Raw genomic sequence first — 16093 nt, 5'->3', positions numbered from 1 at the left:
TTTAATTAGGTCACGGTGTGATTTACAGGACGGATGAACGTTGAATTTAATAAACTACTTACTAAAATTTTTTCATTTACTAAACTACGCTTAAATAACATCCAAATAATGTTTAAATGAGGTTTAAATGAAAGGAATCCACATTTAAAAACAAATGTAAAATACCAGAATAAAGGTAATATTTATATATTGCGTTTAAACAAATAAAATAAAAGTACATTACAATAAACAATAACAAAACAATCACAAAACGTAACGATTTGTTTCAATTTTGTTCAAAATATGTATATATTAAATATATATTTAAATACAATACCATCCGCAAACTTACTATCGATATTAGTATTTATCATTTATATTATAACGAAAAAAAGAAAAATGCACAGCGCAGTAGAAGAAATGTGCGGTATATCTGATATATGTAATACAGTATATCTAAAAGAAAACTAATTTAAAATAAAATACCAGAAACGTAACTGCAAAAAGTTGTTTCTGTTAAATGGGTTGTGAAATTCATAACAACATCTACAACGTTTATATAGATTTTACATTTTACAATTGAAAAAAATACAAAAAACAAAGTAAGAAAAACATTTATACATACAGTTGAATGGATGAAAAAATGAATGCAATTAATTGTTAGGATGTGTTGAGAATTTGTTGTTTACTTGATGAAACTGTTTTAAAAATTGTGTGTGTGAACAAAAACACAGTGGAGGAAAAAAACGCTGCTTTTACATGATTAAAGGCGGTAAAAGCGAGCCGAGCGCAGCAGGATGGAAGCAGCGCTGTGTAAACACCTCGGTGTAATTCTGCAGATTTGGGTGATGTGTTTACAGAAAAGAACATCAATATCTGATCAAAACGATTTTTAAACACTTATAAACACTTGTAGGACGTCGGATGAAGTGTCGTGACGTGATCGTCGCCTCGACTGCATTTTCTAACACACGACGGTGACTTTTACACAAATTTACATACAAATATTAGGATATTCTTCTTTTCTGAATGTTTTTATGTGTGTGTGTGTGTGTGTGTGTGTGTGTGTGTGTGTGTGTGTGTGTGTGTGTGGTTAAGGTAAATGTGTGACAGGTTAATATGATCAGATGAGTGACACCTCTATTCAAAACCTCAGGGTATTCACCTGGAGAGATGCACACACACACACACACACACACACACACACACACACACAAAGCGACTGAGACAGAGTGAGAGAGATTAAGTAAGCAGTAAGGAAGTATAGAAGAAGCAGATCAACACAAATAAGTCTGTACACACACACACACACACACACACACACACACACACACACACACACACACACACACACACATACACACAAGCGAACGCACGATCTCATGCATTCATTCACACAATTACACATTTATGCCATGCGCTGTATCGGATCAGATCAGATGCGAAGCCCGAGCGCCCACTCACTGAGCCCGAGCTCCCACAATGCCCTTCTCTAGGGCTTCATTAAAAGGTGGCTGCAGGGCGGTCTCCACGGTGACCACAGGTGGTTCCAAGGCCTCTGATTGGCTGCGTGTCCTGGGGCAATAGAGCGGGGGCGGGGGTTAGCTCGTCTGATCTGGAGTCCAGAGAGGACTCTAGAGCTTTAAACCTGAGAGCCGTCTATCTCACTCCCTCTCTTTCTCTCTTTCTCCACACACACACACACACACACACACACACACACACACACACACACACGAGTGAAAAAGTTTTCCACCCCCTCAGCATCAGTGCTAAAAAGCAGAAAGGAGCGATCCAGATGGTTGGCCGAGTTTCCCTTACGCTGTGTGTAAGAGGATCAGAAGTTTTTGTCAGGATTCGAGTGAATAATAAACTGTTTTGAGGGAAAATTTAAATACAGAGCGAATGAACACCAGGCAGCATCATAGGTCTGCTGTTACTCTACACAGATAACCATGAAGAAGAAATAAAACCCTGGAGTGCAGTGTGCAGTGCTTTATTCCTCTTTTACCTGCTCTACTACAGCACTGCTGAGAGCTGGATCCTGATTGGTCAGAAAATGGTGATTAGATTTCTGTGTACACACAGCTCGGTGTAACAGTAAGAGCTCATTCACTGAGACCAAATCTCATCATTATTTATCAACAGAGTCATGGAGAAAGATGCATAAAAATGTATAAGAGAGAGAGAGAGAGAGAGAGCGAGAGAGAGAGAGAGAGAGAGAGAGAGAGAACGAGAGCGAGAGAGAGAGAGAGAGAGAGAGAGAGAGAGAGAGAGAGAGAGAGAGAGAGAAGACAAAAGAAAGAAAGTGAGAGAAAGTGAAAGAGTGAAACTTAGAGGAAGAGAGAGAGAGAAGAAGTAACAGAAAATGATAAAGTGACAGAGAGAGACAGACAGACAGACAGAGAGATACAAAGAGCGAGAGAGAGAGAGAGAGAGAGAGAGAGAGAGAGAGAGAGAGAGAGAGAGAGAGAGAGAGAGAGAGAGAGAGAGAGAGAGAGAGAGAGAGAGAGAGAAATGTGAAGGAGATGCAGATAGTGTTAAAGAATAAGAGAGTGTTATATAAGATAAGGGCATGATGGACACATATACAGAGAGAGAGAGAGAGAGAGAGAGAGAGAGAGAGAGTGAGAGAGAGAGAGAGAGAGAGAGAGAGAGAGAGAAAAAGAGAGAGAGGGAAAAAGAGAGATATAAAGGCTATAAGTAAGAACAGGAAGTAACTTGTCCCAGACATTCTCTACTGTTGCTATAAATGAATTCAGATTCATCACAAGCTCCTGATGGTTGATTATTGTCCTGTACAGCAGAAGCACACACACTCTTTCTGTACTCTTTTCACGAGAAGCTCCTTTAGGGAACAGGAAGCTTTCAAGAAATAGAAAAATGCTGCTGTCGGATGTCTTCTGCGATCAAGTACGCACTTTTATCTCCTTTTTTTTTACTCAGAACGAACAATATTGAAACGTAACGTCTGTTTTGGAGTCGGACTCCGACTCGGTTTGAGGAAGTGTGCGGTTTAAAGTGGATTAGACATGATGAGACGCAGACTCGAGCCCTCAAACACAACAACATCAAAGTCCCCACGTCCTCGATTTCTACAATTATACGTCTTTCACATTGTGTTTCTCCACACAGTCTACCACTTAGAACAGTATAAAATGCTGAACGCTCAGGTTTTTTTAAAATAGAGTTTTTTTCATATATATATATATGTGTGTGTGTGTGTGTGTGTGTGTGTGTGTGTGTGTGTGTGTGTGTGTGTGCGTGTGTGCAAAGTGCTTGGCTTAGGAATTTCTCAGGCTCAGATCAGTTTCCCGGAGGTGAGCCATCATGTCAGGATTTGAAAGAACAAAGCACATGAAACACACACACACACACACACACACACACACACACACACACACATACACACCTGGTGAACTTTGAATGTAGCAAAGATAATTGCTGCTGGGGTGACTGTTTTGATCCTGAGTGACGTGATGTGTGTGTGTGTGTGTGTGTGTGTGTGTGTGTGTTGTGAGCCTGAGTGAAAGGCTGTAAATACTATGACAGATCGATTTTCACCACATTATTATGGATGATTAATATGATTGCTAATACCTGTAGGGCAGATTATTCCACTGACACACACACACACACACACACACATATACACACACACACACACACACACACACAAAGCCAGTAGATTTTTAGATCTTCACCATCGATCATGAGCTCATCTGTATTCATTTCCTTTGTGGCAAAACATTAACGTTGTATTGTGAGTTTCCCGCGTCCTCGTTTCCGTGGTAACGCACTGCGATCTGCAGAAACACAAAACACACAAACATGAGTGGAAACGACGGGGAGACACGAGTCCTCGCCGCAACGTGTGTCATCTACAATGTGTTTGGTTTAAAAACTTTACTACTGCAGAGTTGAATATTTTCCTCTCTGACTATTCGCCATCTTTATTTGTAATTTAATAATCACAAAGTGCACTTTTTATCTGTTTATAGCTACATTTCATGCTGTGGAACCTCCTCGAAACATCGCTTTTCTTTTCTTCCTTCACTCGCTTCTCTTGTTGTGTTACAGTGAAACCACAAAGTGTAAAGACAGAAAGAAAGGGAGAAGGAGAAGCAGAGAGAGAGAGAGAGAGACAGTGAAACTTACAGAAAGAGAAGAGACAGACAGAGAGATAGGGAGAGAGGGAGAAAGAGAAAAATAAACAGACAGAAAGAGAGAGAAATACACAGAGAGAGAGAGAGAGAGAGAGAGAAATGGAGAGAAACAAAGAAAGAGAGAGAGAGAGAGAGAGAGAGAGAGAGAGAGAGAGATTCAGAGAGAAAGAAAGAGAGAGGAGGAGACAGACTGAAAATAAAAGGGAGAGAAAGAGAGTGAGAAAAAGAAGAAGAGACAGACCACAAGAAAGTATGAGAAACCGAAAAAGAAAAGCGAGACAGAGAAAACAGTGAAACTTAGAGGAAGGGTGAGAAAGAGAGGGAGAAAAAGAAGAAGACACGGACAGTAAGATTGTGAGAGAGACGACAGAAACAGAAAAAGACAGAAGAAAACAGAAAGAAAAAGATCGAAAGAAAGAGAGAAAGGGGGAGAATAAGAAGCTTCACCTCTGAAACTGGAGACTCCTTCTATTTTACACATTTCTCATTTTCTTGTCCACTATAAATAAGCTGTTACTATGGAAACGATATAGTGATTTTATACACCTGCTCTTCTGTCCGAACTGCAGTTAGAGAGAATTCAACAATCGCTTCATTGACCAATCACAGGCCAGAAACCAGAAATGTGCCATAAATCCTACTTTCTGATTCATAATTACAGAAACCTCCAACACAGGCTTCATTGTGATGTGGATATGTGTGTGTTTGTGCATCTTAGTGTGTGTGTGTGTGTGTGTGTGTGTGTGTGTGTGTGTGTGTGAGAGCAAGAGAGAGAGAGTTGACAGCAGCCCCTGCGGTACTTGGGCAGAATCGCTGATTCTGATTTTTTTTTTTTTTTGGTACTTCCTGATCCCAACAGGAAACACCCCAGGGGCGGGATTAACACCGCTCCACCAGCGCTACATTTACATAGTCAGATAGGAGGCATGTCCATCATTCGCACACACACACACACACACACACACACACACACACACACACACACACACAGAGCTTTCCTTACAGCTAGAAAAACTGCAGTTTTAATAGTCTAGCCACAATTGAATAAATAATAATTAAAATCAGAAATCTGAAAAACAAAACCCAGCACAAATGTACAACAATTATGTAAATTACAAAGGATTTTGTTAGTTTTGTACATATGAAAATATTTTTACATTGATACATACTACTGTACCATATTACCAATAATAATAATAATAATAATAATAATAATAATAATAATAATAATAATACCAAAAGAAGACGAAGATTTGAAAATACATTTTGCAGCAACTAGACAATTGTAGTCTATTATTAAATACGAATAATTTAATGATTATTTTTTAAATACTTATTTTGTTTAATTTGGCTATAATTAAATACAGTATTAAATGTTATAGATGTATTTATCAATTACATTTTTTGTGGCATTTATTTCTTTTTACTGCCATTTATTCTCTGAATTAATAACAAAGAAAATAGGACAAAAGATTAAATATATTTACGTCTACTAGGTCATGAGGGTCAATAAAACACTTCCCCAGCATTTACACACCATTCCAGTGATCAAATACCAGGATTTCATAAACAATTCTTTAACAAATTAACAATGGCAGAAAGCACATTGTTATTACAATAATTAAACAAATTTGCAGGATATGTATTTTATATATTAAACTTTATTTATATATACAGTATATATATATATATATATATATATATATATTTATATATATATAGGATATAGGAAGCTGGGGTCAGAGCACAAGTTCAGCCATGATACAGCACCCTGGAGCACAGAATGGTTAAGGGCCTTGCTCAAGGGCCCAAAAGTGGCAGCTTGTTTATACTGGGGCTTGAACCCCACAACCTTTCGATCAGTATTCCAGAGCCTTAACCACTGAGGTACCACCTCCCATACATCAGTGTTATGACCTCAGTGTACTCAAGTCAAGTCAAGTCAAGTTTATTTCTATAGCGCTTTTCACAACAGACGTCTCAAAGCAGCTTTACAGAAATCAACAATTTATCACAATATATATATATATATATATATATATATATATATATACTGGTAAATATGGTGGGCCATCAGGGCCAGTCTTTGCTGACCTAAACTGAATCAGAATCATGACTTATATTTTAACATATTTTTGTCCATGAATGTGCATCAAATTATTCCCAGTAGTTTATTCTCTTCATTTTATAGCGTTTCTCTTTGTGTGCTGATGCTTGGAGCAGCGCCACCGAGTGTAATTTTATTTTGGGTTTTCTATCCAATCAGATTTCAGACGTCACATCACGTGTTACCATCAGACATTAATAGAATGTTCTTTTGGTAGCTTCAAATCCATGTTGCTTAAAGCTGTTGCTTTAACCAATCAGACTGCAATTTGGCCTGACACCCACTAGCTGATTGACTTTTCAAGAAAAGCTGGACGGCGTGAGGAAAGGTCGGCCGAAACACTTCAAAACAGTTGCTAAGCTTTTCCATAAACAATTAATACTTTAGAGTTTTCTTTTCCATCAAATGTATATTTAAACTTAATCTTACATGAGAGACGTGATATTGAAAATTGTGCTATTGCCACCTCAGGAAGTTTTTTCTTACTGCAGTCGCCAGCGGCTTTGTTTATTAGGGGCAAAACTTACAATTATATAAATCATATTCATTCTTTATTACCACATTATCTGTGTAAAGCTACTTTGAGACAATGTCCATTGTTAAAAGGGCTATACAAATAAAAATTAATTAAATTGAACCATATTAATAAAATCGAATTGAATCGTTTATTAAACCTGAGCATGTGTAAATCCAGGCATGTATCTACTCAGTGTTCAGTGCTCGCTAAATTGAAGTGCTCACTTTCCTTCTATCTTCTTTGTTTTTTTGTTCAAGGTTTATACTTACTAAACACTCGAACAGAGTGTTTCCCAGTTCATCTGGAAAGTGACTAAAATAGATACACCATAAAGATGTTTAATCAGGTTAATCATATTGTAGGAAGATTTCGCAGTTCCTCTTTTTGATGTGTTTGTGTGGCCACATGGCTGTCGTCTGGCCATTAGTATGTCAGCCTATGCTACATATACATTTATGGCATTTGGCAGACCTGCTTATCTAAAGCGACTTCCAATAAGTTCAAGTGGAGGAAGGAATTTGTTTTCTCATGTATGTCTCAATAGAGACATACTCAGTATGCCTCAATGTCTCAGTAGAACTGAAATACCAGTTAATTGATCATTATACAGCAGGTATATCATGTGATTAACACATTAACACATTAATTCCCAAATATTTCATATGATGGGTTATGGTTACAGTGGTGTTTTAAAGTGAACACTTTAGACTGTTTCATATTTCAACGTCAAAACGACTTTCTCTACATTCGATATCCATGATAATAGCATGACCCTAACCCTAGCAACATCTAAACAGAGACCACGATTTAAACATTCAAGACAAAAATATCATTTATTTACGTTTTTTTTTTTATTAAGGACAAAACAATCCAATATTACGCGTCTATTAAAGGCAGAATTTACGTGAACCTCTGAGATTAACAGGAAAATCAGGTAATGCAGGTGTTTTCAGGCAACTGAATGGCAATCAAGTGTTCCCTGTTTTATTGACAGGACAGAGCTCCATCAAAGTCAGAGCTTCATAATATTGTCAGTAACCCACCGGACATGATGCAAGTCCAGATTATTCTGTAAGAGGACATGGATGTGACTGGTTGGAGACTGGGAGGAAGGGGACCCAAATGGAGGATGCGAACAGAAGTATGGAGAAAACAGGCTTTAATTTACAAAAGTAGCGAGCAGAGCAATGGGGCAAAGGCAATAACAAAGCCAAAAAAAACAATCCAGGGTTTTAACACAGGCAACAAGGCAATGCAGGCAGAGACTAAACTAAAACCAAAAATAGTCCAAAGTCCAAACTAGAAGCAGAGCAGAACAGGGGTCAGGAACAGGGTCAGGAAAAGGAACAGGAAGAGGATCCAGAACAGGCAGGGTGGCAAAAATAATCTCAGGGGCTAGAGAGCGGGTAAAATAATCTAGCCTCGGGCCAAATTCTAGATTTTTTGCGCGGGAAAAAAGGCAAGATGGCCGCCGACTCGGAAATGCGCCCACAAAACCGAAAGTGCGCGCCGCAAAACCGTGTTTAAAATGAGGCCCTTTATGAGGCCCTCTGTTGGATTTGATGAAGCTCATCAGGCTGGAAAAGGTTACAAAAGCATCTCAAAAGAGTTTTGACTCAATCAGTCTACATTCAGATTGCCTGTGCACAAATGTACCATCATTCATTTTCATTACACATTTACGCAATTTTACATGCAACTCTATCCAGAGCAATTACAATAAATTAATTTATACAAATGAGCAGCTATGGTGTGGGTTAAGGGCCATGCTCAGGGGCCCAGAAGTGGCAGCTGGGATTTGACCTCACACCCTTCAGATCCAAAGTCCACTGCTTAAAAATTTCCGGAAAAATGAATTTCATTAAGCAAAATTTAAAAACGCAACTACGTCACTCGGGGGTATCATTTGTGATATGGAGTTGAAGTAGGCTTCCGTTTGGTTTTGCTGTCGTTCACATGTGCACACACACACACACACACACACACACACACACACACACACACACACACACACATGTCTCAGGCTTTCTGTCACTGCCCAATTTCATGCCATCGTTTACACAAAACGCACCCCTCTCTCTCTCTCTCTCTCTCTCTCTCTCTCTCTCTCTCTCTCTCTTTCACTCTTGCTCTCTTTCTCATCTTTTCACCACTAATTAATGGCAGGCATTTTTGGCAACACACACATAATTAATTGAAACGTTTAATTAGCATTGAAAAGCTAATGGTAATTAACACCTTTACTTCTTCTGTCTCTGAGCACAGCGCTGTAAATCTATTACCTCCTAAGCAGTGTGTGTGTGTGTGTGTGTGTGTGTGTGTGTGTGTGTGTCTCACTAGTGCCTGCTGGTACGTCCTTGTGTTCCCATGAACAGAATGAACACACACACACACACACACACACACACACACACACACACACACACACGAACAAACAGATAGACTTTCTTTTTGCTCCTCTATGTATCACTACCCGTGCCAGGCTGCATTAGACAGCCAAGGCCAGAGCCGCGGGGTTGGTTTGCACGTGTGCGTGTGTGTGTGTGTGTGTGTGTGTGTGTGCCTGCAGGGTGGCTCTGTGAGTGCTTCTCTTCTCCACCAGGATTATCCCCACAACTCCCACTATTCATCTGGCTTTAAAGTACCAACCCTAAGGCTAGGTTATGTGTGTGTGTGTGTGTGTGTGTGTTTGTGTGTGTGTGTGTGTGTGTGTGTGTGTGTGTGTGTGTGTGTGTGTGTGTTGGAGTAAGAAAGGACATACAGAATAAAATAAAAATCACAAATCTGGAAACGGTAAGGGGATTTTTTTATATTCATTTACATGTCTGTATATATATATATAAATGTATGTCTTTGTTATATAGCATATGTGTGTGTATATATAATGTACATGAGTGTGTGTGGGTGTGTGTGAAAGAGAGGACTGTGCTGAATGTCGGTATGGCTTTAGGACAGGATTACGGTATCTCTCTCTCTCTCTCTCTCTCTCTCTCTCTCTCTCTCTCTCTCTTTAACCATCGTCACATAATTAATGCCTGTATTAATAGGCTAGCTAAGAAATCATTAAAAAATCCATTAAAAATAAATGTGTTTTACATAACACTCTGCCCCCAGGGGTGTGTGTCGGGTGTGTGTGGGGAGGAAGGTTTGAAAAACAGAAGAAAAGATAAAAAGAAAAGGGGGATCAATTGTTAGCTCTTGGGTCAGTGACAAGCACAGCGTAACAACAACAACAAAAACAGTATTAAACAAATTTCATGCACACAAACACACACAACTCCGACTCTAATAACATCAAAAAAGTTCAAAAAGTTGATCTAATTGTTTTTACAAAAAAACAATGTCAGGCATGCTAGTTAGCTAAAAACAGCCCAGTTAGCTAAAGCAGGCTAGTTACATGCCACAATAAAATCCTGCTGCCTGTTAAATACAAATAATCAAAACTGGCTACACTAAAAATTCTGCTGTAAACGCTTCCTACTACTTATTAGGTCTTTTGGAGTAATTTATATATCTTATGAATAAAAGGTTGTGTATGTATAAGGAAAATAAAACTTTGTTTACTGAAAAATGTTGGTGCTACTGTGTGTACAGATCACATGATTACACACACACACACACACACACACACACACACACACACACACACACACACACACACACTCAAAAAATCTTATTTTACATGATACTTCATTTAATAGAGAGGCAACACATATCTAATTGCAATCCTAGCTTGGAATTTATATATTTGTAATGATCACTGATTAGTGAATTGCTAGCTAGTTATAATTAATAATAGCATTAATAACAATACGCTATTTAACAGCAATGAAGAAAGAAACCTGTGGCATGACGGCACATGAAACCAGCCGTTTCACATCATTTATATTACACGGAGGCAATGTTACAAGTTGGTATCAAAATGTTTCGAGACTAACTGGGGCAATAACATAATCACTGCAATTACCACTGCGAAATCAGCGATTTTATTATGGAAGCTAAAGTTAAAAATCGCAAATGTGAAAATCTGCATGAAAAGGCAAATCTGCCACAGAGATTTTTGACACAACATACATTTGACATACGGCTGCAAGCCGTTCGATGTGTCTTGAGCAGTACGCGCACTTCAAGAGAGGAAGAACATCACTGGAAGATGACGAGAACAATCCATAAGATCTCCCTTCTGGACTTCGCGAGGGAGATCCAATGAATCACAGAAGTGCTCGACACGTTATGAAATGAAGACGTCTAGGACACATTCCAGAAGTGACTGGAATGCTGGGAGTGCTGTTTAGCTGTGAAGGGGACTATTTTGAAGGTGACAGTGTGTAAACATAGATAAATAAAAGTACAGTCTTGTAAAGATAACTTTTTTGATACCACCTCGTCATATGTGCCGTATTTGTCGTATTATTGCGTGCAGCTGTTGTGGTAATGATATAAACAAATCTGTGAATAAAATGTAGCATTACAAGCTTATTACACAGAAAATTCATGCTAGCTTCGATCTAGCCAGCTACATTTTATCCATTTGATATCTAATATTTTGCTTTATGAAGCTACTCAGTAGTATTTACTTTTAGCTTTCTGTGACTCAACTTTCTCCAAAATGTGAGGCGAGTAGAAGAGGACAGTTCATGTGCCAGTAAAATTAGCAGCACTAATAAGACTCGCGTCTCTCTCATCTTTTCCGTCTCACTAAACAAGCTTTTCACATCAGGAGCCTCGACACGATCAGCCGTGACGAAACAAATCAAACGCAGGGTCACTCAGGCCTGCGAGGACGTCACGCTCACCGATAAGAGACAGCAGCGGCAGAGGAGAGATAACTAAACACTGTGAGATAAAGAGTAAAGCAATCTCAATCTCTCTCTCACACACACACACACACACACACACACACACACACACACACACACGTATACTACCAAAGCCTGTGAGAGTGACAAACGTCTCAGGTTGGCCAGGGTGGAGCCTAAATATCACTTTCCCTGTAAGTTTGACTTGTTAGAGTTTCACAGTCTAATCATTTTGCTAATTAATGGTAGCTAATAAAAAATTGTTAGCAAGGCCCCGCCCCTTAACTAGCCTGGCTTATGGCTATGCGTTTGCTTGTTTCCTTTTTAGATTTTAACCTACAGTTTTTACCCATTGTACAAACATTTGTTTTAGTAAATAAGTATGTATAAACACAAATACTATATACTGTTTACCATCCCATATTCCATACTTTTTCTAACATTTACTTTATTTATTTCAGACATGTATACGTCAGCTGATGAACTGAAACCAGACAAAACCAATTTCAAAACATTGGTTAAAAAGTAAGTAATAACAGATTTCAGTGATTTGCAAATCTGCTACACCCATATTTTATTCACAATGGAACATAAAGAACATATCAATTGTTTATACAGAAATAAATATAAAAAATAAAATGTTTTGTAGACAAGGTGAGGGAGGCGAGATTGAGATGGTTTGGACATGTGCAGAGGAGGGACATGGGGTATATCAGTAGGAGAATGCTGAGGATGGAGCCACCAGGAAGGAGAAAAAGAGGAAGACCAAGGAGGAGGTTTATGGATGTGGTGAGGAAGGACATCCAGGTAGTTGGTTTGAAAGAAGCAGGTGTAGAGGACAAATTAATATGGAGCAGATGATCTTGTGACGATCCCAAATAGGAGCACTAAGACAACTTTACTTTGTCGATCGCAAGCAAAAGCAGGGCATCACACAGGGCAAGAGAAATGTTCATCCCACCTGCACGTCCAACGTATCGCTGCTGCCTGTAAAAATATTAACAACTAATTAGACTAATTGGCAACTGGTCAGTAACACAATGTGTTCACCAACCTGCAAAAAACTGTTTCTACAATTTGTGGAACAATTTCAGAATAAGGATCCTCAAAATAAAATTGTGAAGACTTTAAATATCCCATGATCTACAGTACACAATATCATCAAAAGATTCCGAGAATCTAAAGAAATCTCTGTGCTCAAGGGACAAGGGCAAAAATCTATATTGGATGAGCGTGAGCTTCAGGTCCTTAGGCAACACTACGTTAAAAACAGGAATGAGTCTGTAATGGAAATCACAGCATGGGCTTAGAAACCCCTTCAGAAATCATTGTCTGTTAACAAAGTTTGCTGTGTCATGCACAAATTCTGGTTAAATCTCAATCATGCAAAGAAGAAGCTATATGTGAACATGACGAATCAAAATTTGACATTCTCTTTTGAAAACATGGATACAGCATCCTCCACACTAAAGAGGAGCGGGATCATCGAGCTCCAAATGGAATATTATTAATGTAGTCATTCTATCATGTATTTCCTGTTGATAAACACAGACACTGGTGTTAAATAACTAGCTTTGTAACTAGCATTGTTGTGTGTGTTTAGTCAAACAAGGAGTTAGTTGCTAGTTGAACATACCACATTTTTAGTAGCAATAAATAATTTCTTTACATTTACTTTGTATGGCGCCTGTTAAAAATTACATGATAAAAAGGGATAAAGATTTAATTTGGTCAAACAAATATTTAAATGTACAGATGTTACACTTTTTATTCAAAAATGATTGCTTAGCATGAATAACAGTTTTATACACTCTTAGCCATGTCTCTTGTAATACTTGACAGGTGTTTTTTACTAGATGGAGATTCCTTTTTCTGACAGTCCAGCAATCCAGTTCATCCTAGAGCAATTCAATAGCATGTAGGTGTGGTGATTTGGCAGGCCATTTCATGATAGATAACACTCCAGCCGACTAAATCTCACTAAAAAACACTTACAGAGCTCGTACGTTCACTGTTGTATGGTGAAGTCGGTTCCAATGAGCTGCAGTACAGATGGAATTGCATGCTGTTGAAGTAATAAATGGTAGCCATATTGGTTACATTTTCCTTTCACCTGGAATAAGTCTCCAGCCTTTCCTGCTCCAAAACAACCCCAACCATTAGGCCTCCACCTCCATGGAAGCCTAATGTCTGTTTGACAATTTCATTAAAAACACTTTTAATAAAAACATATATTCATCACGTCCTTTCATTACTTTATCAAACACCAAAATCCGCTTGGTGTCTTCGGTTTGGTGTCCTGATTATTTACGCAATTTACAGTATCTCACAAAAGTAAGTGCACCCCTCAAATTTCAGCAACCATTTTAACATCTTCTCAAGGGACAAAACTATAGAAATAAAACTTGGATATATTTTACAGTAGTCAATGTGCAGTTTTACAGCAGTACAGATTTACTGTCCCTGGAAAATAACTCAACAAACAGCCATTATTGTTTAAATAACTGGCAACAAAAGTGAGTACACCCAAAGTGATAACAGCTGTACGTGTGTAACCATGCAAAGGCACATGTCATATTCATCATGTTCATGCTTTTGTCTGCTTGACAGGATCATACACATTTGTGAATCTTGTATTAGAGCAGTTAAAATTGGGTGCTTTGAGTTCAATTCTCTCATACTGACCACTGGATGTTCAACATGGATCCTCATGGTAAAGACTCTCTGAGGATTTGATAATTAGAATGGTTGCTCTCCACAAAGACGCAGAGGCTGTAAGAAGATCAGTAACATCCTGAAACTGAATAGTACAGTGGTTAGGGTCATACAGAGGTTTTCCTAAATGAGTTTCACTCAGAACAGACCTCGCAAGGGTCCATCAAAAAAGTTTAATTCTCGTGCTGTGCTTCAGGTGCAGAAGCTGCTGCAAAAAAACAGATGCATGAGTGCTGCAGCATTGCTTTAAAAGGTTGCAGAAGCTGAAGGTCCACGTGTCAGTGCTCAGACCGTACGCCGCACACTGCAACAAGTCCGTTTGCAGGAGCCTCTTCTGAAGCTGCTCACAAGAAAGCGTGCAAACAGTTTGCTGAAAAACAACCAGTCCAAGAGCATGAATTACTTGAACAATGTCCTGTGGTCAGATGAGACTAAGATAAACGTGTTTGGATCAGATAGTGTCCAGCATGTGTGGTGACGCCCTGGTGAGGAGAACCAGGAAAATTGTGTCTTGCCTAAAGACAAGCATGGTGGTGGCAGCATCATGGTCTGGGGCTGCATGAGTGCTGCTGGTACTGAGGAGCAGCGGTTAATTGAAAGAAACATGGATTTCAACATGTGTTGTGACATTCTGAAGCAGAACATGATGTTTCCTTTCAGAAACTGCAGTTTTCCAAAAAAATAAAGACCCACCACTAAGATCACAACTGCCTTGCTGAGGAAGCTGAAGATGATGGTGATGGAGTGGCTAAGTATGTCTCAAGACCTGAACCCGAATGAGCACCTGTGGGGATCCTCATGCAGAATGTGAAAAAGCCATGTGTCTAACATCCAGCTGCTTAATGATGTCAATATGGAGGAGTGGAAGAGGATCCCAGCAACAACCTGTGCAGCTCTGGTGAATTCCATGTTCAGGAGGATTAAAGCAGTGCTGGATACCGATGGTGCTCACACGAAATACTGACCCTTTGGGCACAGTTTTGACATGTTCACTGAGGGTGTACTCACTTTAGTTGCCAGTTATTTAGACAATAATGGCTGTATATTGAGTTATTTTTAGGGGTTGACCACTTTATTTCAAAGAGATTCCTCAAGTCTATATTATCTTCTGGCTCTTCCTTTTACTTATGCTGTCATATGTATTCTTGTACTTGCACTGTGTTCATTATTCTTAACCGTAATGTGCTAATAAACATACCTAATACCTCTGTGTTTCTCTTTCTTTCAGTACACATGCTCCTGAGATACCAGGGATCCTGTCAACTATTGCTTTTTGGACCTGTCTGATTCATCATGATGCCCTACTTCTATATGGAGTTCACATCAATTGGAAACCATTAGATGTGTGTGTGTGGAGGAGCCATTGGAGCCAAACATTGAGAGGGAACCCATCCTCATCTGGGTTGCACCGAATGTCCATTTATAGCAGATATACGATGTTGCGGGTTGCAGTGATGATGATCAGAAGCTAACTGTAGTCCTGAGTCAGTGTAGCAGACTGTTGGCATTAACTACAGTCCAAATCCATCCTTAAAGCTCCCGTTCTTACTTCATATATTCATTGAACCACCCAAGGTGTCGCTAAGAAACCGTCCCCAGCTGAACAGAGTGGCTTCCAATCGAAGAGAACACTTTTCAGAGGCAGGCCTGGACGAAGTGGGAAGATCTGAGGAGGAATGAGGGGCAGGACCAGTGGTCACTGGAACCTCAGGTGCATGTTTATCTCGACAGAGAGAGAGAGAGAGAGAGAGAGAGAGAGAGAGAGAGAGAGAGAGGGGTGTCAGGAAGAGATGGATATGGAATATTATGT

General features: G+C 39.2%; 1 long non-coding RNA gene across 1 annotated transcript; it reads left to right on the top strand.

Annotated features, from left to right (window-relative positions):
- Positions 1-9503: 9503 nt before the first annotated feature.
- LOC124401818 lies at positions 9504-15687 on the top strand. Its single transcript, XR_006928621.1, has 3 exons — positions 9504-9562; positions 12030-12093; positions 15512-15687. It is a non-coding gene; the product is annotated as an uncharacterized LOC124401818 (long non-coding RNA).
- Positions 15688-16093: the final 406 nt, after the last annotated feature.

The sequence above is a fragment of the Silurus meridionalis genome, chromosome 18, assembly GCF_014805685.1.
Source record: "Silurus meridionalis isolate SWU-2019-XX chromosome 18, ASM1480568v1, whole genome shotgun sequence".
Lineage (NCBI taxonomy): Eukaryota > Metazoa > Chordata > Actinopteri > Siluriformes > Siluridae > Silurus > Silurus meridionalis.
This window is presented reverse-complemented; position numbering and strand designations above follow the sequence as displayed.